This window comes from Bos mutus, chromosome 2 (assembly GCF_027580195.1).
Source record: "Bos mutus isolate GX-2022 chromosome 2, NWIPB_WYAK_1.1, whole genome shotgun sequence".
NCBI classification, from domain to species: Eukaryota; Metazoa; Chordata; class Mammalia; order Artiodactyla; family Bovidae; genus Bos; species Bos mutus.
This window is the reverse complement of record NC_091618.1, coordinates 105,151,764-105,174,869: the sequence shown is the minus strand read 5'-3', so window position 1 is coordinate 105,174,869 and position 23,106 is coordinate 105,151,764. Positions and strand designations below refer to the sequence as shown.

General features: G+C 36.5%; 1 protein-coding gene across 1 annotated transcript in view; it reads right to left on the bottom strand.

The window, feature by feature from the left end:
- CSRNP3 (cysteine and serine rich nuclear protein 3) overlaps positions 1 to 23,106 on the bottom strand; it is a 204,116-nt gene that overhangs the window by 169,153 nt on the left and 11,857 nt on the right. The window contains exon 2 of the mRNA XM_070357824.1: positions 20,492 to 20,662. The gene's annotated coding sequence lies outside the window, so the exon portion shown is untranslated. The remainder of the gene's footprint in view (positions 1 to 20,491; positions 20,663 to 23,106) is intronic.

Here is a 23,106-nt window from a genome sequence, read left to right as displayed (position 1 = left end):
GTGGGAGGAGAAGGGGACAACAGAGGATGGAATGGTTGGATGGCATCACTGACTCAATGAACATGGGTTTGAGTCAACTCCAGGAGTTGGTGATGGCCAGCGAGGCCTGGCATGCTGCTGTCCATGGGAGTTGAAAAGAGTCGGACATGACTGAGCGACTGAACTGAACTGAAGTGAAAATTACATACCTGTAATTAACCTATAATTCAGACTTGAGGCTAAGGAACCCTCCGTGATGAAAAAAAAAAAAATGGACTCAAACTCTGATCTGTTTGAAGGTTAAGGATGTAAAAGTAAATTTGATGGGCAGGATTGATCCTAACTCAGGTCAGTCAAGTTCCTGAGAGGAAGTCATCACAAAAGTAAAATAATTTTAGAAGAATAAGGCATATTCAATGCCATGTTCCAAGACCTGGAGATATGAGAATCAACACCAGTTCTGGGCACAGTGTGCAGTGGCTGAATCTGGAAACAATTCCAGTTCAGCACCTTGGCTCTCTGGATGTGACTAGGAGACACTGGCTGTGTGAGACTGTGTGAAGAAGTGTGTGTCCACAAGTGAGAAAGAATGTCAAGAGGGGTGGAGCTAGGATCCATCAATCAATAGCACTCACTTGAGACCCAGGCAATGTGTAGAGGAATACCACCTAGATGATATAACCCAGGAAGATGCAGAGGCTGCTGGTCTTCCTTTGGAAGCCCTGTAGGCACATCTACATTCCCACATCTATGGGAACTGCCACTTTCCTGAAATCCTATGTCTATGATGTAATCATGCCTTAAGTAGGATCCCCCCCTAGCGTAGCCTGTTATACTTTTTGTGAATGAGATTGCAATCCCATGGGCAGCCTTAAGAATGACAAGTGACATCTGGGACTGATTTGTGGATACATATAACTATCTCAGGAACTATGAAAAATATTCAAGGAGGGTGGCATTGATGGAATGGAGCATGTATACTAATATAAATGTTGTGTTCATCTAAAGAACCTCCGTTTCTGCTTATGAGTTCCATGAAAAACAAACTGACATAAACCTACATTATTATTTTAAAACGTGCACCTAATACTTACAGTTCACATCTGGTCTTTCCTCATACCTGGGGTTCAATTGAGAAACTCCCTGAGAACCGTTTTTTATTTACAGAAAGTTTTGCAATATTGCAGGGGGAAGGTGAATACCACCTCTTCTAGTTCTAGGCCCATACACATTACTGTAAATCAGCCCAAGATCCCAGAAGCCATTCGGAGTGGCAAGCGAGGGTCAAAGAACTCTCCCATGTTTGTCAACATTTTCTCTAAATGGTACCTTTAGCAGGTCAGTGATGCACCAAGCTCTTGATGGCATGTTTTAATCAATAGCCATGCTAGACTTCACTGAGGTCACTGAAGGTCACATCTCAGTGGTAGCCTTGACTGAGCTATAAGATCAGTTTGTGTTGTTTTTAGTGGGTGATTCAGTGCTTAGATAGGATGAGATATAACTTGCTTATAACACTCTTTTAACTTGCTCCCATCCTTAAAATATTTATTTTTCTTGCAATTGTGTGGGGATTTTTCAAACTAAGCTTGTTCCTCCAAGGATCACGGAGTTTGAGATCCTCAAGTTGATCACGTCTACATATCTAGGAGCCTGGCTTATATCACAGTTTCAATATGTCAAAAGGAAATATTCTATGAACACAAGTGAAGAAATGTGAATTGTCTTTTCTGTGCTTCTAAGGTGATAATACAACTTGTAAGTTTGGTGCAACAGTTTAGTTACATTTGCAACTGCATCTCAAAACACAGTATTGTGTATTTAATATGCCTGCAACCAGCAAAAGCATCTTTCACTCTGAAGGACAACTTCCTGGACAAAGGAATCTAGCAGGAAACACCAATCTGTCATGTACAGTTTGGCCCTCTTTTTTAAAGACAATAAAACACCACTGAAAATCACATTGATTCTATTTAGATTTATTTTTTTAAGTAACAATACCACTTCATTTTGTACCTACATACACCTGCTAAAGTACAATTATCAAAATACATGTAGCCTTAATCCATTTTTCCTAACATGTGCTGAACTATAGTGAACAGTATCATATGACCAAAGAACTTTCTAAGATTATAATAGTACTTAGTCATTCTATTTCAGTAAAAGTGGGCAAGAGTTACTGAAACAAATTAAATCAGTCCTAGTTAGGATATTTATATATCAGGTTCACCATGGGATTCTTCCACTCAATCAGCTGTGCTCTCAAGTGTACAAAACAAATCTCTGAAATAGTTCAGATAGATCTCTATTTAAAGAATGGGGAAAGACATAACTATAATTACTAGGAATTTGCAAGAGCTAAAATCAAATTTGGGTGAAAATTTAGGTAAAAATTTAAAAACCCAAAGAAGTAGATAAATTCCAAGAAAATTGTAAGTTAGCAAGACTGACCCAAGAACAGGTGCAAACTTGACTTGACAGATTATCATAAAAGAGATTGAAAATATTTTCAGATTCCACCATCGCAAGAGCAGATAGCATCAATAGGGTGCAGGGAAGCCTTAAAGAATCTTCACAGTAAAAGTCTCCAATAAATCATGCACTTCATCAACAAGAAAGTCTCTTGACCTCTACATATTTTTTTCTCATCCCACTCACATTCACATTTCCCCACTTACTGAATTTAGGGTCCATTATTCATCATTGTGGTCTCTCCCTCACATATACACTCACCATGATGGCCTTTTTCCTTTCTTCTTCAAATAAATGTGACAAAAACGGCTAGTTAAACTCATCTCTCTTCCTACTATGAACATATTTTCAGCCTCTCATAGCTGAACAGATGATAATGACTAGAGAAAATGTAGGCTCTTGCAAGTGGGTCCACAGTAGCCGTGTCTGACAATCTTGTTACATTTCCCTTACTAATTCATGCTTCAACTCTATACCACAAAAGGCATCTTTACTTCTTTTCAACTGTCCAACATTTCTTCCCATCTTTTCCAACTCAGTTTATGATATTGCTTCTAAGAAAATTGAAAAAAACCCTATTCAGTTTCCCCTTCTTACCACAATATTGTGTATACTCCTAACACTTATACACACGGAGTCAACCTTCAGTCCTGTTATGATGGAGAAACTGTTCTTTCTCCCACCTAAGGTGATTTCCTTCTCTTAAGCTTTGGATTTCACTTCCTCTTACCAGTGCTAGGTCTTTGCCACTTTAATAATCCCCTTTCTCTTCTGCATCATCATTTCCCCCTCTTTTTACTGGATTGTTTCCATTTGTCTGTGAATATGCTGTAATGTCTCCAAACTTAAAAATAAAGTCCCATTCCATCAGTTTCCCCATCTCACTATCACCTATTTCTCTACTCCATTTGTAGCAACTTCCCAGAGGAAGGTATTTTCTGTTTCTCAGATGTAATTTTACATTGAACTCCCCCAAATTAGGCTTAATTTTCGCAGTTCCACTGAAATAACATTTATAAAGGTTATCAGTGATCTTGAATATTACCAAATCCAATGGTAAATTGTCAGTCATTTTTTCCCCTTAATATCTCAAGAGAGCTTGACTCAGATTTCCTGTATTGACCTCTTCCTTTACCTGGTTTGTAGGATACCACACATAAGGTAGGATTTTCTCCTCATTTGCTGCCCTTTCTTAACTTCTCTGTCTGATTTCTTCCATTATACCTAACCTCTAAAGCCTCTTGTGAATTGAACTTTGAGACTTTTCTATGTGACTCATAGCAAAGCAGATCTGGTCCTGTGTCTTTAAATGCTACTATTTATTCGTGAATCCCAAATGTAGATATGTAGCCTGAACCTCTTCTCTGAGCTTTAGATTCTTATACTCACTGTCTACTCTATAGGTCCACTTACATGGCTAATAGGCTTTTCAAATTTAACATATTAAAAATAGTAATAATAACAAAAGAAAGATAGAAGGAAGGAAGGGAGTAGGAAGGAAGGAAATTGAGAAGGAAGGTAACATACTCCAGGCTTCCTCCCCTTCCTCCAGTCTTTCCCATTTCACTAAGTTGCATCACCATTTACCCAATGACTGGTATTAAAAAACTTCTTTGAGAAATGGCTAATTCTAGGATTGGGGCAGGTAAATATCAGATGAACCTGAAGGATCTTACAGTGATGAAAAGTAAGAAAGGGAAGGAAAAAAAGAGGCACAATCATGTCAGAAGGACATAAGAACTGACCCAAAAGAACTCTCAGTGGTCAACGTTGGAATAATTTAAGCAAGAAAAATTAATGACAGTATTAGATTATAACCCAAAGAATAAAATAAATATCTATGAGTCAATACTGATATAAATAAATGACTGAATCAATGAATAGAGGAGAAAGAACAAATCTCCCTTACATTAAACAAATTATGTGATATATTTATGACTTCACATAAAAATGCATATGTGTCTGCATAATAAAAAATTATTCAACAAAACCAATTTTGAAGCACAGAACGGTTTTTAGATATTGGGTCCACATTTTTTTTTCAAGCAGAAACCAACTTTTAAATATAAAATTAATTGAAGGGCTCTTAAATTTACAGAGAAAACAGAGAAAAGCAGCTAGAATTGATCAGATTCCCAGGAAGTGCTTAAATTCTTACAGATGGTCCTAGGAACACAGTTAAATTACAGACTATGTTAGTCAGTGTACTTTCATGCTCAGTTGCAGAAAATAGAAATCAAACCTAAAAAAAGGAAAGCAGCATCCACTGACAGGAATGAAAGAGGAAGATCTTTACAGCATTTGTTCCCTCCACTTTCAGTTAATGAAGCAGTCTACAGTATCTACTTTAATTATTTAGATTCTCTCTCATGGAAACCATGCAGGGTTACTATTCTGCAGGGTAGGAATGCCAAAATAAAGTCTCGAAGGCTTGCTCGCACTGCCCTGATAACTTCCATTATCTCAAAAGAAATGAGAAAAAAAAAACCCCACCAATTTGTTACATAAGAATGTGTCCTTATCTTCTCTGCCACCATAAAATGTAAGAAGCCTCACCAATATTTCCCTGTAGAAAGTGCCCAGAACCTAGTTAGTACTTAATGTTTTTCCATACTTTTTCCACATTTCAGAAGCAATGCATGTAGTAGCAGACAGATCTTGGGGATATATAATTATGTAATTAATCTGTCCCCAAATCGGTCTGCTTGTAACATGAAGCAGCACATCCTGCTAATGTCAGGTATAATGTAAGGATGAAGAAAAGAGGGATGCAGTCTAGATATTATATTAGAAAATTTTGTTACAGATCTATCTGTTGCTACACTTCATGATAAATGACTTAATAATAAAGTAATTTTACCATAAAGTGAACAATGAATGAAACTTGGGTGGAGATATTTACTAATAAGAGTAGACAAATGAAGATTCAGTGCAGTTCAAGAAAAGTATTAGTGGCACGACATCGTTAGAAAAAGTGCTTAGGTTCTGGAATACCAAAGAACAGAGGATGCCATCATTTTTATGTTTTCATCTTTCTTACTTCTGTGACTTTGGGCACATCAGTTTACTTAACATCAGTTTCTTCATCTATTAAATGGGCATATGAACTTCAATTTTGCATTTTGTAGTGAAATCAGTGGTCTCAGGTGGCATTGGTATTAAAGAACCTACGTGCCAGTGCAGGAAATGTAAGAGATGTGGGTTCAATCCCGAGGTCAGCAAAATTCCCTGGAGGAGGGCATGGCAACCCACTCCAATATTCTTGCCTAGAGAATCCCATGGATAGAGGAACCTGGCAGACTACATTCCAACAGGGTTGCAAAGAGTCAGACATGACTGAAGTGACTTAGCACGCATGCACACACTCAGGGAAGTCAGTAGACAAGCAATCCGGAAATGCAATTTTCAGAGAAAGGACAGAGAATGAATACAAACGAGTACCTAGTTGACACACTATGAAGACACGAGCTATTTCACCACCTAAACTACTGGAGCCAGGGGTGGAAGAGACAGCTTCTTGTCTTCAAGAATATAGTGCTAGGAAGCTATGTATGTCTACATGTAGGCAGATATCTTTCATAGATCTTAAGGGAAACTCATAACCCCATATGCAGTGGGAGAAAGTAAGGCCCTCCTATAGTGAGAACAGAGCCAAGTCATGGGGGTGGGAGGATGCACTGAGGTTGTTATTTGAGCCCTAGAACCATTTTTGCCTGCTATGATCTCACCCATGTCTCTCTCAGTTACATGAACTAAGATATCTCTTTTTTGTTTAAGCCAGATTGCATAGAGCTTTTTTCACAAGCAATAAAAAGTCCTGACTAACATAACCATGACTATTAACTGAATATTTTAAAGAAGTGCTAGGACAAATGCCAAGTATTACCAGTAAGAAATGCAATTAAAAAACGGATATAGTTATTTATTACCAGTAAGAGAAATTAAGTGACAGTGATTGTGTTGATAGGTCCTCAGTGAACATCATATCTTAAATTAGAGAATTTAAATATCAAAATAAAAAAAGAAGGAAAGAAATCTAAAAAAGGAAATTTCTTCCAGCTTTTTAAGATAGAAGAACTAGTTGATTTCTTTGATTTGTGCCTAGTAAGCAGACTACAAAAAAATGCAGATCAATACCAGATGGAGGCTATCAAAACAAAAAATGGCCACAAAGAAACAAAAATGTATTTAAAATTAATCTGCAGCTACAATATGTGGGCTTCTAAACAGAGCAGTTTCATTTCCTTTTATCGTACCCCAATGTTGAAGACTTTTTAAATAAAGTGGATGATTCATCCTTTAACTCATTTGCAGAACAGATAAAGGAGACTCAACAAACCATTATATCTATTTATTTGTATTAAAAATTAATATTTCTAGCTTTTCCTTCTTTCACATTAAGCAATATCTATACTTTATCTTTTTACTACTCCCCTGATTTAACTGATTTAATCACTTTGTCCTCATGAAAGTGAAAGTCAGTCAATCGTGTCCGACTCTGCAACCCCATTGACTATACAGTCCATGGAATGCTCCAGGCCAGAATACTGGAGTGGGTAGCCTTTCCCTTCTCCAGGGGATCTTCCTAACCCAGGGATCGAAGCTAGGTCTCCCACATTGCAGGCAGATTCTTTACCAGATGAGCCACCAGGGAAGCCCTAAGTGGAAAATAGCATACAGCTTTTTTGCACCATTTTTATATTATTACCATCTGTGTGTGTGTAAATTTCAAATATATTTTTGAAATATTTAATTTAGTTTTTTAGCCTTGACCAACGTCTCCTTGTTTCCTCCATCTTCCAGCTCTGGTAACCACAACCCTATTCTGTTTCTATGAGTTTTCTGTTTTTTAAATATCACATATAAGTGAGATTATACAGTATTTGTCTTTCTCTATCTGACTTATTTCACTCAGCATTAATGCCCCAAATTCCATCCATGTTGTCACAAATGGCAGGATTTTCTCCTTTGTATGGCTAAATAATATTCCACTGTACACACACACACACACACACATATATATTTGTTGCTAAGTCACTTCAGTCGTGTCCGACTCTGTGCGACCCCATAGACGGCAGCGTACCAGGTTCCCCCGTCCCTGGGATTCTCCAGGCAAGAACACTGGAGTGGGTTGCCATTTCCTTCTCCAATGCATGAAAGTGAAAAGTGAAAGTGAAGTCACTCAGTCGTGTCCGACTCTTCGCAACCCCATGGACTGCAGCCTACCAGGCTCCTCCGTCCATGGGATTTTCCAGGCAAGAGTACTGGAGTGGGGTGCCATCGCTTTCTGTGTATATATATATATATATATATATATATATACACATACACCATAACTTCTTTATTCATCCATCCATTAATGGACACAGGTTGACTATTGCAAATAATGCTGCAGTGAACATAAAGGGTGTAATATTTCTTTTTAAGATATGACTTTATTTCCTTTGGGCATTTACCCAGAAGTGGCAATATGGTTTTAATTTTTTGACGAACCTCATATTGTTTTCCATAGGTTCCTGGAAACCTATGGAAAACAATTTACATTCCTAAATATACCAATTTACATTCCAATGTAATGTAAATTACACTGGACTGTACCAGTTTACATTCCTACCAGTAGTGTACAAGGGTTTCTTTTCTCCACATTCCCCCCAACATTTTCTATCTCTTGTCTTTTTGATATCAGCTATTCTAACAAGTGTGAGGGGATTTCTCATTGTCATTTTGATTTGCGTTTCCTTGATGATTACTGAAGTTGAGTAATGAGTACTTTTCATGAACTTGTTGGTCCTTGTATGTCTAGAAAAATTCTATTCCATCCTTTGCCCATTTTTTTAATGGATCATTTATTATTCAGTTTCATGAGTTTCTTATATATTTTGGGTAGTAACTCCTTATCAGATATATTATTTGCAAATACTTTCTCCATTCCATAGATTGCTTTTCATTTTGTTGATCATTTTATTTGCTGTGCAGAGCTTTTTAGTTTGGTATAGTATTACTTGTTGATTTTTATTTATGTTGCCTATGCTTTTAGTGTCATATTCAAAAAATTCATTGCCAAGATGAACATCAGAGAGATTTTCCCATATGTTTTCCTTTAGGAGTTTTGCAGTTTCACCTTACATTTAAACCTTAGATCCATTTCAAGTTAATTTTTGTGAGTGGTATATGACAGGGGTCCAGTATCTTTATTGTTATGTGAATATACAGTTTTTTCAGTATCATTTATTTAAAAGACTATCCTTTCTTAACTGAGTGTTTTTGACTCCCTTGTAAAATATTAGTTGGCCAAACACGCCTGAGTTTATCTTAGGGGTGTTTAATCTGTTCCCTTGTTCTGTGTTTTTACCCTAGTATCTTAGTGCTTTAACTAGTATGGTTTTGTAATATAGTTTGAAATCAGGAAAAGTGATGCTTTCAGCTTTGTTTTCTTTCAATGGAACATTTTTAAGTGGATTTTTAAAATAACCTTGAACATTTTTAAGGACCTCTTGTGTTCATGCATGTTAAGTTGCTTCAGTCATGTCTGACTCTTTGCGACTGCACCGACTGTAGCTCACCAGGCTCTTCTGTCCACGGGATTCTCCAGGCAAGAATACTGAAGTGAGTTGCCATGTCCTCTGCACTCGCAGCTGGATTCTTTACCACTAGCCCCACCTGGGAAGCACATTTTATTTAAAGTAGACTCAAAGGTGGGCTTCCATGATAGCTCAGTTGGTAAAGAATCCGCCTGCAATGCAGGAGACTCTGGCTTGATTCTTGGGTTGGGAAGATCTGCTGAAGAAGGGATAGGCTACCCACTCCAGTTTCCTTGGGCTTCCTTTGTGGCTCAGCTGGTAAAGAATCTGCCTGTAATGTGGGAGACCTGGGTTTGATCCCTGGGTTGGGAAGATCCTCTGGAGAAGGAAAAGGCTACCTACTCCAGTATTCTGACCTAGAGAATGCCATGGACTGTATAGTCCTTGGGGTCACAAAGAGTCGGACACCACTAAGTGACTTTCACTTTCATACACAAGGCAACAATGATTTTAATATTAAGAAAAATATTTTTTAGCTCATCGTATTAGAAGTTTGGATTAAAATAGGATTATTTTTCAAAGTCTCTAATAGGTATAAAAATATTTTTAAAACTTAGAGACTCAGCAAAAAAATGCACTGCAAGAAGAAATGCACAAAACTCTTCTGTGGGTAGAATGGCAGTTAAATATGGAAAGATATCTGGTATTCCTGGAATGGAATTGTAAAGATGTCAATTTGCTTTGTGGCTCAAATTAACCTATAAATGTAACGTAACTCCAATGGCATAGCATGTAATGTAACTCCAATGCCATGGTTTGTTTTGTAGTTTGACAATATTCTTATAAAATTCAAATAATAATTATGTGAGAATAACTAATATGCAGAGTATATAATGAGAAATGCTGGACTGGATGAAGCACAAGGTGGAATCAAGATTGACGGGAGAAATATCAATAACCTCAGATATGCAGATGACACCACACTTACGGCAGAAAGTGAAGAACTAAAGAGCCTCTTGATAAAAGTGAAAGAAGAGAGTGAAAAAGTTGGCTTAAAACTCAACATTCAGAAAACTAAGATCATGGCATCTGGTCCCATCACTTCATGGCAACTAGATGGGGAAACAGTGAAAAGAGTGGCTGACTTTATTTTTTTAGGCTCCAAAATCACTGCAGATGGTGTCTGCAGCCATGAAATTAACAGATGCTTGCTCCTTAGAAGAAAAGTTATGACCAAGCTAGATAGCATATTAAAAACCAAAGACACTACTTTGCTAACAAAGGTCCATCTATTCAAAGCTATGGTTTTTCCAGTGGTCATGTATGGATATGAGAGTTGGACTATAAAGAAAGAAAGCACCGAAGAATTGATGCTTTGAACTGTGGTGTTGGAGAAGACTCTTGAGAGTCCCTTGGACTGCAAGGAGATCCAACCAGTCCATTCTAAAGGAGATCAGCCCTGAATACTCTGGAAGGACTGATGCTGAAACTGAAACTCCAAAACTTTGGCCACTTGATGCAGGAGAAGAAGGGGATGAAAGAGGATGAGATGGTTGGATGGCATCACTGACTCAATGGACACAAGTCTAAGTAAACTCTGGTAGTTGTTGACAGACAGGGAGGCCTGGCGTGCTGCAGTCCACTGAGTTGCAGAGTTGGACATGACTGAGTGACTGAACTGAACTGAACTGAACTAATAGAGTTCTTAAAGAGTATAATAATATACTGTGTTTCTGTTTATAGTAGTGAGTTATGGAAAACTGGGAACTCTTATGTGAGATAAAATTTACTACAGAATCAGTATTGTTGGTTTAGGCATAGCCATCTAGATGATGAAATAGAAAATTACAGACACTGATCCTACTGTATATTAGAATTTGGCTCAAGAGGAGGACAGAACTTCAAATAGCAAATATTATATTACTCAATATATGATTTTAGAAACACTGAAGAAAATTGTCTATTTTATACAGTATGCCATCACAATTTTCAATTGATCCAATGATCTAAATTTTTAATAGAAATCTATAAACGTTTTAGAGGAGGTTATTTGTATGCAATTAATCTTGGGAGCTGAGATCTGCCTAAACATTTCTTAAAAGCCAAATCCATGAGTATATTTGCCCACATAACATAGTTCTGTGGCAAACATAAACAGAGTTGAAAGATCAGTGACAAAATAGGAAGGATCTTATCACATAAATGTTAATGTAATAATATTTAATATAAAATAATGAAAGAAAAAATCATGATAAAAAAAGAACTAAAGTAGACCACTTAAACACACAAAAAAGGGTAAATAAATACATAAATAATTTGCTTTCTACTATTCAGAGAAATTCAAGTGAAAGCATTAAGGAAATATCAGTCTTTACCTACCAAATTGGCCAGGTATATATGCACAGAAAGAGAAAAAAAATGCCTAGTTAGTTTGGTAACTAACTAGGGGGATTACTTTAGTTACTAGAAGTGAGCACACGAATTGGTAAAGCTTTCTGGAGGGCAATTAAAATGATACCTTTGAACTATGATTTCTATCTTAGGGAAAAAATTACAAGCATGTTATAGCAGCAGTAATTGTATTAGTGAAAAATTCTAGAAAGCTATTATAATGAATGGAGACACTAAGTCTTAAACTAAAATATATTAATATAAATTGAGAAAATATATAGATATCGTGAAATGTTGAGAAATATATAGATAATTTAAATTACCCATGCCACTATTCAGAGAAAAACTTAAGATTTTCTGTTTCTATAGAAAAATACAATGGACATGAACTTGGGCAAACTTTGGGAGATGGTGACGGACAGAAAGGCCTGGTGTGCTGGAGTCCTTGGAATTGCAAAGTGTCAGACAAGACTGGGTGACTGAACAACAGCAACAATAGAAAATATGTGTTTCCCTTTCTGTTTCTAGATCTTATTGCTTTCATACCTCATGTGTAATATTTTACAAATGGGATGAATCTGCAAAATAATTTTGCAATTAATGTGAAGTATTTATTAATTTGAATATATTTTTATGTCAATGGATAATACATTTGTTCAATTCTTTTTAGTGGCCACATGGTAATCTATTGTATAGGTGTTCCATATATTATTTAAACAATTGCATAGTATATTTCTTTATAATTTTTCACTGTAGGGAAAATATTGCAAAAAGTAAAGCTAAATTTTTTAATATTTAAGTAATAAACTTTAAATATATTTATTAAAAATATTTGTGTTCTCATCTTAAAATATTGAATTCTGATATTGATATTTATAAATTTAAAACTATGTAGGAAGTTTGGAAAGTGATTTCATTTATACTGACAATATTATATGCATAGTTGGAGACTTCATGAACATCTGATATAAAAACATTTTTCATATGGGTCTGTACCCATTGAAGAAGACCCTAAATTGTATCCAGCAATCTTAATCATTGGGTTAGCATAAAAGGTCACTCGGGTTTTCCTGTAATATCTTATGGAATAACCTGAATGAACTTTTTGGTCAACCCAATAATTTCTATACAGTTAGCCTGTTTTAGTTCACTCATTTCACATTTAAGATGACAGAAATCATTTGATCAATTAAGACATGTACGTTTTAGAAAAAGTCATGAACATACCAAACAAAAATAAATTTATTTAGGACCGTGTATTAAAAGAATCAAAATAATTGGGGAATTACTTGGTGACCTAGTGGTTAGGACTGGGTGCATTCACTGCTGTGACAGGGGTTTGGTCCTTAACTGGGGAGTTAAGATCTCATAAACCACTGAGTGTGGTCAAACAAACAAAAAAAAAGGAGCCTCTGGAAAATAAATTCTATAATGAAACTCAAAATAATAATGATAATAATTATTTGAAACATCTAGTACAATGCTTGGCAAATGACAATGCTTAATAAAGCTTGCTATTATGATTATTAACATTAAGTAATATGGGGGACATATGGTTGTGAGAGCTGGACTGTCAAGAAGGTAGAATGCCAAAGACTTGATGCCCTTGAAATGCGGTGCTACAGAAGACTCCTGAAAGTCCCTTGGACAGCAAGGAGATCAAACCAGTCAATCTTTAGGGAGATAAACCCTGAATATTCACTGAAAGGACTGATAGTGAAGTTGAAGTTCCAGTATTCTAGTCTTCTGATGTGAACAAATGACTCATTGGAAAAGTCCCTGATGCAGAGAAAGATAGGGAGCAGAAGGAGTAGAGGGCATCAGAAGATGAGATGGCTGGAAGGCATCGCCAATGTCATGAGCATGAACCTGGGCAAACTCCAGGAGATGGTGTGGGACAGGGAAGCCCAGCGTGCTAAAGTCTGTGAGCTCACAAAGAGTTGGACATGACTGGGCAACTGAACAGCAACAACAACAATGTGGGGGAAATAAAAGACACAGTTCTTGACATCAAGGAACTTAAAATATTGCAATTATAAATTCCAACAGTTTCCATATTCTAGCTGCAAAACTAGCGAATGCTAAAAAAAGTAAGAGTTGCTCTGCTGAAAATAACAATTCTTATTTAGGTCGTTATCCTGAATTTCATTCATTCTTTAATTTATCATCAAAATATCTCATTTTGAGAGGACTTTTTAAATATATATGCTTCTTTGTTAGTATCTGTAAATTTTAGTTAAGTTTACTCCTTGGTTTGCTTTTGCAGTTCCTCTAGCTTTATGCATATATATTTTTTAAAATCTAGGCCAAATACATGATATATGTTTTATGCAGCCACGATCTTAGCATAGTATTTTAGTGCTGATTAATGACCATCATAATAGTTAGATTAATCTTCAATTCCGTTAGTAAGTAAAAAGTTCTAAAAGTGAGTGTGTGTATGTGTGTGTGTGTCTAGAATTATGAATGTATATATCTGAAATATGTACTACTCTAAGCCAACATAATGGTTGCCATAGAAACAGCAAACAGCAAAAACTCACAGCTGACATAGCAAGAAGATAAGGGGCAACACTTTTGGAGAAATTGTGAAATACAACAGGCCAAAAAGTTAGAAAAATTAACTGTGTTTAAAATTAATAGTCTTTATTTCTTCCAAACAACTTTCCTCAAAGATGGAATTAAATATCCCAAATGCTGGCACTGTTAAGATTCAAAGTATATACATTTTTTTTAATGTAGAAAACTGTAGGCATTAGTGCAAATTTTAAAATGAAATATGTTAAGTAGTCTTCATGAATAAAGTAATTTATTAATATTATTTAAAACTAAAATATGTACAGTTTTTATATCTACTAACATTATCATTGAGCATAAAAATATATACTACTGAATGCATTTCAGCCTCCAAACATCACAATTAGTGGGACCCACTATTGTAATTCAGCCAGAAATATCTAGTGCTTTTAGTATTTGGTGAAGCAGTCTTTACCAGCTTTCACAGTGCTTTGATAATCATTTTGATAGAATTTGTTTTTAGGTTTTTATTTCTATTTTTTGTCATGCTAAGACCACTGCAGATATCCATGAAGGATCTTAAAATGATTTAATAGTTCATTATATAAATCAAATTTCATAATATTTCATGCAGATTTCTAGAGTTATAAATTACATAAATCTTTATTACCACTCCATTATTATAATAGTTGTGAGATGAGATAAAACCAAATGCAAAAAATTGAGTGTCCATTTCAATTTTATCTACTACACTACACTACAAATACCTCCCTACCTGAAAATTAAACACCATTCAAAGAAAATGCCTTTCTAGTTTTTAAGTATTGATCCTTGGTTGAAAATAAAATATTTATGTTTTGCTATATTTATTATGATTGCCCTTTCTTCATTATGCTTAAAAACTGTAATTTTAACCTTAATCTAATCCTCAATAGAATTCAGTAAATTTCAGACATTTATTATTATAGTTCATGCCAGATCACTGCAGCTGAACACATAAAACATATGGTACAACAATTCTGTGGCCCGAACACATTCCCAGTTTATTTCCAAATGGTTCAGACAAAAAAGAAGCAACATTAAAAAAAAAGAAGCAACATTTTCAAACTACAAACAAGTTCTTTCCAGAGTGAAATGGTTAAATATTGCAGCCAGTTCAGAAATAGCAACTGGCTTTTTTTTTTTTTTTTTTAAGCAGAACCAGGTTTAATTCTTTTTTGCATTCACATGCACACAAATATACTTCCCTCGAGCTGTCAGAAAGCATCAGATTGCTTGATTTGCATGATGAATTTTAAAATCTTTTGAGAAACACAAGGACATTTGCTTCAGGCACTATGATTTTATCATCACCATCATAAACAGCAAGTAGAATGCCAGTCAACCTCTGGTGATCCAACCAAAGCCAAAAGGTCTTAAGACTTTGAATGGTTAGTAGAACCATTGTTAATAGAATGGTTAGTAGAATTTTAATCACCTAAATTCATGTGGATCCATTTTTCAAGTCACAATATTTCGCAGTTCGATAATCATCTCTTTATTGCCCATGATCACTCTGGATGACCCCAAAATCAAAGTATGATTCTTATCAAGAAGCTTAAAAACTCAAATACTGTAAGAAATATTTGTAAACAAATTATATTGTCAGACAAAAATATTATGATCAGTAATGTAAAGGTGGTGTCTTTACTATTTAATTCAACTCTAATTCTCATAGTGTTTGTGAAATACCACTACAATATCAATTGCATCTATAGATATCCTGAGTAAAAAAAAGATGTGAGAAAATGGAAGATTTTTCTATAGTTTTCTATTTTGGATTTCATGCTAATAGGGTCTTATCCCTTGAATGACGTGAGAAATAGTACATTAACACCACCAGAATTGTCTTTATAATGAGCTTCTGTAATACCTAACTGAGAGTTAAAACCACAAGTGATGTGCTGTTTTCCTAGATTTACTATGATATAGACATATAAAATTTCATTTGAAACTTGGTCTAATTGTGTTTTTATATTTAAAGTCAAATTTAAGTTTTTCAGGGCTTAAAACAAACAAATATGAAAGCCAGTTCTTTACCTAACCAGTAAAACAATATAATTACTGCATTTAGTCAGAAGATGTGACTGAGTCTCATTGAAATGCAAGGTAAGAGGGTTTTTGAAGTCTTGAATTATTGAACAAGTAATGTAGGGTCCTGGAGTTCAAGGGATGGAAGGGTATCATTATCTTTTTTTTCTTCAGGGAATCAAGGATGACCATTCACCCTTCTGGCAAAAATGGAATGCACAGGGTTCTATTTCTAAGTAAATCAAAGAAATTTCTATTTGTTAGCTGCTGTTGAAGATGCACACTGCAAACTGCATCTCACCTACTTTCATCGTAATATTTTCACATTATCACAAGTAGCATTATGTCACCAAGACAAACCAATTTCATTCATGTAAACATAAAACATGTTTGCTCTAAGATATTTCCATCATTGTCAGGGACACACAAAGTCTCAACAGTCTGCCCTGTCACAGAAAGAGGAAGAGGAATTGTTCATTCACACTCAAATTGAATTCTCTGTCCAGTATTTCTTTAGGCTCATTGAATTTATTCATAAACTCATCCCTGGTATTGTATTACAGCCAGGAAATCATACTTTCTATAAAAGCCAACTTAAAAAAAAAGGCAACAGAAGATGAGGTGCCAATTACCTTCTCCAAAAGATGTGCTCATTCTGTTTCTAAGAGGAGATGGCACAAAAGATAAAGCATGTCTTTGACTTGATGATTTGGGTCCTCTACTTAAATAGTGACGAAACAGACCTGTTAGAGAGCAGCACAGTCTAGAGAAAGGCCGACCCTCTAGGGATCTACAATAAAGTTCTCTACCACTATCTCACATCTGGATTCTTGTCAAGTTAATCTCCCTTGGCTGTGGTCTCCGTATCTGTAAAATAAGGGCGTCTATCTAGATGTTCTCAAAGGCTCTACTAGTTCTAAAATTCTTTGAATTCAAAATGAGGGTTGTCAGTACTAATTTTTTTTTTGTCTTACTCATATAAAAGATCATTGGATCCTCTAAAAAAATTAAAATGGAATTTCTTCCTCAATTGTCCAATTTTATAAAATAATCTCCAGTTTTATACTGGAGATCAGGCTGAGAATAACCCACAGAAAACAAGAAATCCCCCCATTACTGTTACATTTCCATCTATTCTTTTTGGCCCCTCCTCCCCACTGTTTATCCCAAATCAGAGTTTTGATCACACATTCAATTACAAGTTGTTCAATGATTCCTATCTCTGTTTTCTTACAGAGGAGTATCAGTAAATATTTCCCTCAAAACCCTTGAAAATTTGCAACAAAGATGCTGAAAAAGCTAATCAAACGTTGCAGCTGCTTTCTTTACTAGCCTGCCATCTCTGTACACAGAAGATGTCTCCTTCTCCACAGACTTGTGCCATGGTGATGAAACAGAAGAGTTGTGACCAGATAGCAAAGTAGTTATCAAATAGTTTATTTCATCAAAATAAAACCACTCTCCACTCAAACTTTTACCCTCCAGGGAACTGTTCAGGTGCTCATAACTAGTGCCTGACCTATAATTTTTCAAACCCCTCTAAACCACCAGAACATCACTTTCATCTGGAAAGTATCTTGAACTGCAATTGTAAGAGTGGATGGTGTTTAAATGAACATTATAGGTACTTTGTGAACTCACAAGCTATAGAAATCAATAGGCACCTTGCATAGAGAAGGCCTGAAATTGATTTTTCCAGGAGAGAGTCAATTTGTAACTTTAGGAGAAGCACAGACACCAGGGAGGGGGTTTAAGCATGCTGCAGGCTTAAAAAAAAAAGTGTGAAAAATGCACTGCACTAGAGGAGGAGAATCTCAAAGAAAGAGGGTCTAGGTTGGTGGTGTTTTTCAGAAATGGCTAAAGGGGAACGAGTTGAGAAATACTAGGAGACCCTGCCATTCTCTGGGACTTGCAGAATGAGCGCTCTCAAGGGACACACAGAAGGTATTTAATAGAGTGTTCTGAGGGTCTTGAATTTAAAGGCATACTGTTGCTTTTTGAAGGACAAGGGCATCCAGTGGACTCTTTCTCTCCAGTTTTAAAAAATTTGTCTGAAATTATAAAAATAATGTATTTTGTTCTTGAAACTGGCCAAGAGAGTAGATCTTACATTCTCACTACCACCAAAAAAGAAAAAAAGTAATTATGTGAGATGATGAAAATGTTTTTAGTTTGACTGTGGTAATCATTTCACAATGCATATGTGTATTAAAATATCATGTTGTGCACATTGCTGCTGTTGCTGCTAAGTTGCTTCAGTCGTGTCTGATTCTGTGTAACCCCATAGACGGCAGCCCACCAAGCTCTTCCGTCCCTGGGATTGTCCAAGCGAGAACACTGGAGTGGGTTGCCATTTCCTTCTCCAATGCGTGAAAGTGAAAAGTGAAAGTGAAGTCGCTCAGCCGTGTCCAACTCTTTGCGTCGCCATGGACTGTAGCCTGCCAGGCTCCTCTGTCCATGGGATTCTCCAGGCAGAGTACTGGAGCGGGGTGCCATTGCCTTCTCCAGTTGTGCACATTAAATATATATAATTTTTATTTATCAAGAAAGTATAAAAATTGTCTAAAAATTAATCTGTTCACTCAATATAGGAGTCTAAGCATCATTTGCCTCACTGGTGGCTCAGACAGTAAAGAATCTGCCTGCAATGCAGGAGACCTGGGTTCGATCTCTGAGCCGGGAAGATCCCCTGGAAAAGGAAATGGTAACCCACTCCAGTATTCTTGCCTGGAAAATCCCATGGACAGAGGAGCCTGGTAGGCTACAGTCCATGGGGTCACAAATTGGACAAAACTGAGTGACTTCACTTTAACTTTCAAGCATCATTCAGTGTTCAGTGCTCTTCCAGGCACCATGGATGACAGGGAGGTACTGATAAATTTCAGACAAAATGTATCCCCCCAATAAATCTAACTTCCCTTTGTAACCAGAGAATCTTATTCTGCAAACAGCTATTGTTTTCTCCCTTTGCCTGAGTGTTCCTTTATCTTCTCCCTACTGTTTTATACTTTGTACAAGTTCATTAGAACTAAGTTCTACTTTAGTCAAGAGATAAATAATACAGAGGCTAAACATTATTATAAAGTTTTACCTATTTTTATTCTAAATCCTTCTAACAGTGATGATGGAGAATTCATGAAAACCAAACGATTTTTTGAATTCTTGGAGGTTGGGGAGAGGAAGTTTAAAGATGGAATTAGAGGGGTCACATTGTATAAATGTCAGTGTGTGGAGAAGGAAATGGCAACCCACTCCAGTACTCTCGCCTGGAAAATCCCATGGACGGAGGAGCCTGGTGGGCTACAGTCCTTGGGGACACAAAGAGTCGGACATGACCGAGTGACTTCCCTTTCTTTCTTTCTTTGGTGAGCTAAAAAAAAAAAAAAACCCAAACACAAATGCCCTACAAAAATAATTCTAGGAAATACTATTGTGGAAAAGAAAAAACTTCTCTTTTGTATTGGATAATTTTTACTTTTATTTAAGGAATGTACCTTTAAAAAGAAATTTATACCAGTCAGGGTGAACTTAAGGGGCTTTTACTGACGTTTTTTAGTTTTTCTTTGAATGATACTAACTCTTCTAAAAAATAATTTTAAAATCACATGGTGTTGAATGGACATGGATACGTTAGAAAAGATTTGCCTGTTTCAAAGTCTTCATATGAGCATCTGTCATAAAGAATGCAACTTAAAATGGCTACAACCTCAAATCTGAATGTATCACACTAAATTAAATGATGCTGTTCATATTAACAGCATAGGAGAAGTATATATGTACGTATGTATGCTCAGTGACTCAGTCATGTCTGACTCTTTGCAACCCCATGGACCGTAGCCTGCCAGACTCCTCTGTTCGTGGGATTTTCCAGGTAAGAATATTGGAGTGGGTTGCTATTTCCTCTTCAAGGGGATCTTCCTGACCCAGGAATCAAACCCATGTCTCCTGTGTCTCCTGCATTGGCAGGCAGATTCTTTACTGCTGAACCACTTGGGAAGCCCATATATGTGTAGAAAGCTACATTTACTGTAGTGCGTGAATCTGGCCTTTGGTTTGAGGTTAACCAGTGTTCAAACAATTACAGAATCTTAGGGTTTCCAAGGCTTTCATTTCGGAGTAGCATTCTTTTAAAAACAAACATCATTTTCTCACCCTGGAAGTGAATGTTTTGTACTCAGTACTGCAAATATTCCACAACTCATTAACCAGTATTAGACGTTCAAAAGAGCTCAAGTGATTTAGATTTCAAAAGGATGGCTCTGCTTCAGAAAGCTGAAGACACACAGGAAATTATTTTCACTTGCTATTTGCTTACCTTAGTTTGGACTCATTTCTGCCTCTCATACTCACTCTGCAGAGATAAACAGGAGTAGACTACTGAGAGTTAATGAACCCAAATGGTATCATGTTTTACAAATTAAGTCTGTTTTGATAAACAGCTGAGGGGCAAATATAAGCCAATGGATGCAGATAAAAATTCCAAGAATCGACTATACAACACAGTTTAGAGTACAATCTGAAATACAGCCTCAGACACTCACCAGTAAAATGGTTAGAAGTGGATGGATTGACGCTATCAACACTGGCAGCACTGTCACAGCTAAAAACTTCATCGTCGGATTCCTGCACAGAGGAGCAGGGGAAGGAGCCATCAATTTCCTCCAACTTCCCCTTGAAAATTCCACTCATCGCTGCAGCACTGTCGCATGTAACTGTAAGGAGCATGGGAACAACAGAGTACTGAAACATCTGACCACTGATTGCACAATCTAGGTCTCCAAGTCGTTCTTTGGAGGTGGCGGGGAGGGCTGTAATTTTTTGAACCACATCTGCCAGACTATCATATCCATGCAGAAATAATTCTTTCCATAATGTTCGAAAGTATTTCTACCCTGATTCATTGTTATTTGCATTCTCATTCTGACAAGAGTATTTTATAAGAAAAAGTCAAAATTAAAAATGTGAAATCAGAGGGCTGCATAAGGAAATATGTTTCAGCGTTTTGAAACGTCAAAACAGGAGTCAAATACATTTATTTGATTTGTTCTAGTAAATCGTGTTCTGTCATTGACAGAGCCAAGGTTCAGAACGAAATAGATCACTCACTTGCATGCTGTCATACCCAGAGCATACTGATTAGGGCATGTCTATCTTGCTTGGGATTTCTTTTTTTCTCAGGTACAAAGGTGTCTACTTTCCTGGGGCTCTTTGTCTGTCAAAAATCAAATTGGTTGCTAGGAACGGCTGTACCTACAGAATTTAGATGCCTTATCGTGTTTCCAGTCAGTTCAGCAGAGCTACAGGGAATTCTGGAATCCTGTACCATGGAGGCTGGCTGAATAAATTTTATACAGGCTAAACCACAGTCCCTAAATCTTTTGCTGGATAAAATATTAATTTGAGCCTCTTCATTCTTTGTATCAACATGGTCACTGAAAGCCAGTGTGAGGTAGCCTGATACATTTTTTTAAAATTGTTAATATCAATTTAGATGAGTCATTAGACCTCTGAGAGTAATAATTTCCTCATAGCCATAAAGTAACTGATGATAATCAGTGGTTGCAAACACAAATTCTTACAATGGCAGTTAATTTCAATGAGTAAAGAGGATCAGATATAATAAAATCATCTCAGTCCTCTCATTTTTCTCCTGTTATTTGTAACAAAGGTATCAAGAAATACTTCTCTACCCTAAGAAAAATGATAGCCTAGGAACCATAATAAATGATCTCACAACCAAAGAGACCATGGGTAGTAAACAGCGTAAACTGTGGAAAACTGGAGATGCACACACAGGCCAAGGCGGGAAGCCACTACTTAGGTCCAGGTCATTTCACCTCCATGTTCTCCCAATATAACCCACTCTAAAATCTGGCCAATGCCCCATTCACATTCAGAAGCAATCCTTTACACTGTTAGCTTTCACATGTCCCACCTCCTTATTAATTTTGTTTATAAAATTAAAATTAAGGAGTGATTCTTATGTTACTTTGTAATGTAAAGCCCATCTTAGATTGGCTCTATAAGATAGACAACGCTTTAGATCTGTGGCTTAGAAGGATTAACAGAATAAGTATTCAAAACATTCTCTTCCATACTAGCCCAACACAATACCTGAAATGCCTTTGCTAGAGACACATAAATTGGGAGAACAAACTTATTTTACAAAGATGCTTGCATAAAACACGCTACCAAGGAGAGGTGGTATCTTAAGCCATCAAACCTCAGCATGGCAATCCTATCTGTAACAAGGAACAAATCAAAATAGACTTTCTTAAAAAGTCTGGCTACTTTCATTTGCCTCTCAGTGACCTCATGGAGTCTCAATGTTGGTACCTCATGTCAATTTTGGTAGCTATACTTCTGTGGGGGAGTATTTGCTCCAAGTCCTTCCATTGACTAGCTTCCTCTGTTTCTATATTTTCTGCTTTCTAGTATTCTTAACTGCATACAGTTTTATTTCTGAGATAACATCTTCTATTTTATTTTGAAAACCTCAACACTAAACACCAATTCTCTTGTTCTTTTAATATATTCCAGTTCAGATTGTTGAGTAAGGGAATCTGAGTGTGTTCATTCAGGTATTTATGCCATTCTAATAGAAAAGAAATCTGTTTGTTTTCCATACTTCAAGGGGCCATTTATTATTTATTCAATAAACATTTCTTGAGCTTCTACCATGTACCAGTGACTATTTTAGATGCTGCCACTAAGTTGCTTCAGTCGTGTCCGACTCTGTGCCACCCCATAGACGGCAGCCTATCAGGCGCCTCCATCCCTGGGATTCCCCAGGCAAGAACTCTGGAGTGGGTTGCCATTTCCTTCTCCAATGCATGAAAGTGAAAAGTGAAAGTGAAGTCGCTCAGTTGTGTCTGACTCTTCGAGACCCCATGGACTGCAGCCTACCAGGCTCCTCTGTCCATGGGATTTTCCAGGCAAGAGTACTGGAGTGGGTCGCCATTGCCTTCTCCATTTTAGATGCTAGAGAATGCTAAAGTAACCACACAGGAAAAAAAATCATTCCTCTAACAGTGCTCCCCTACTCAGTGTTGTTGGGGAAAGGGTAAATAAACAGATAAGTAAATTACGTATGATATATGTTCTGTGGAGTTAAATACTATGAAGAAAGTTAAGCGGTCAAGAGATATAGCGATCA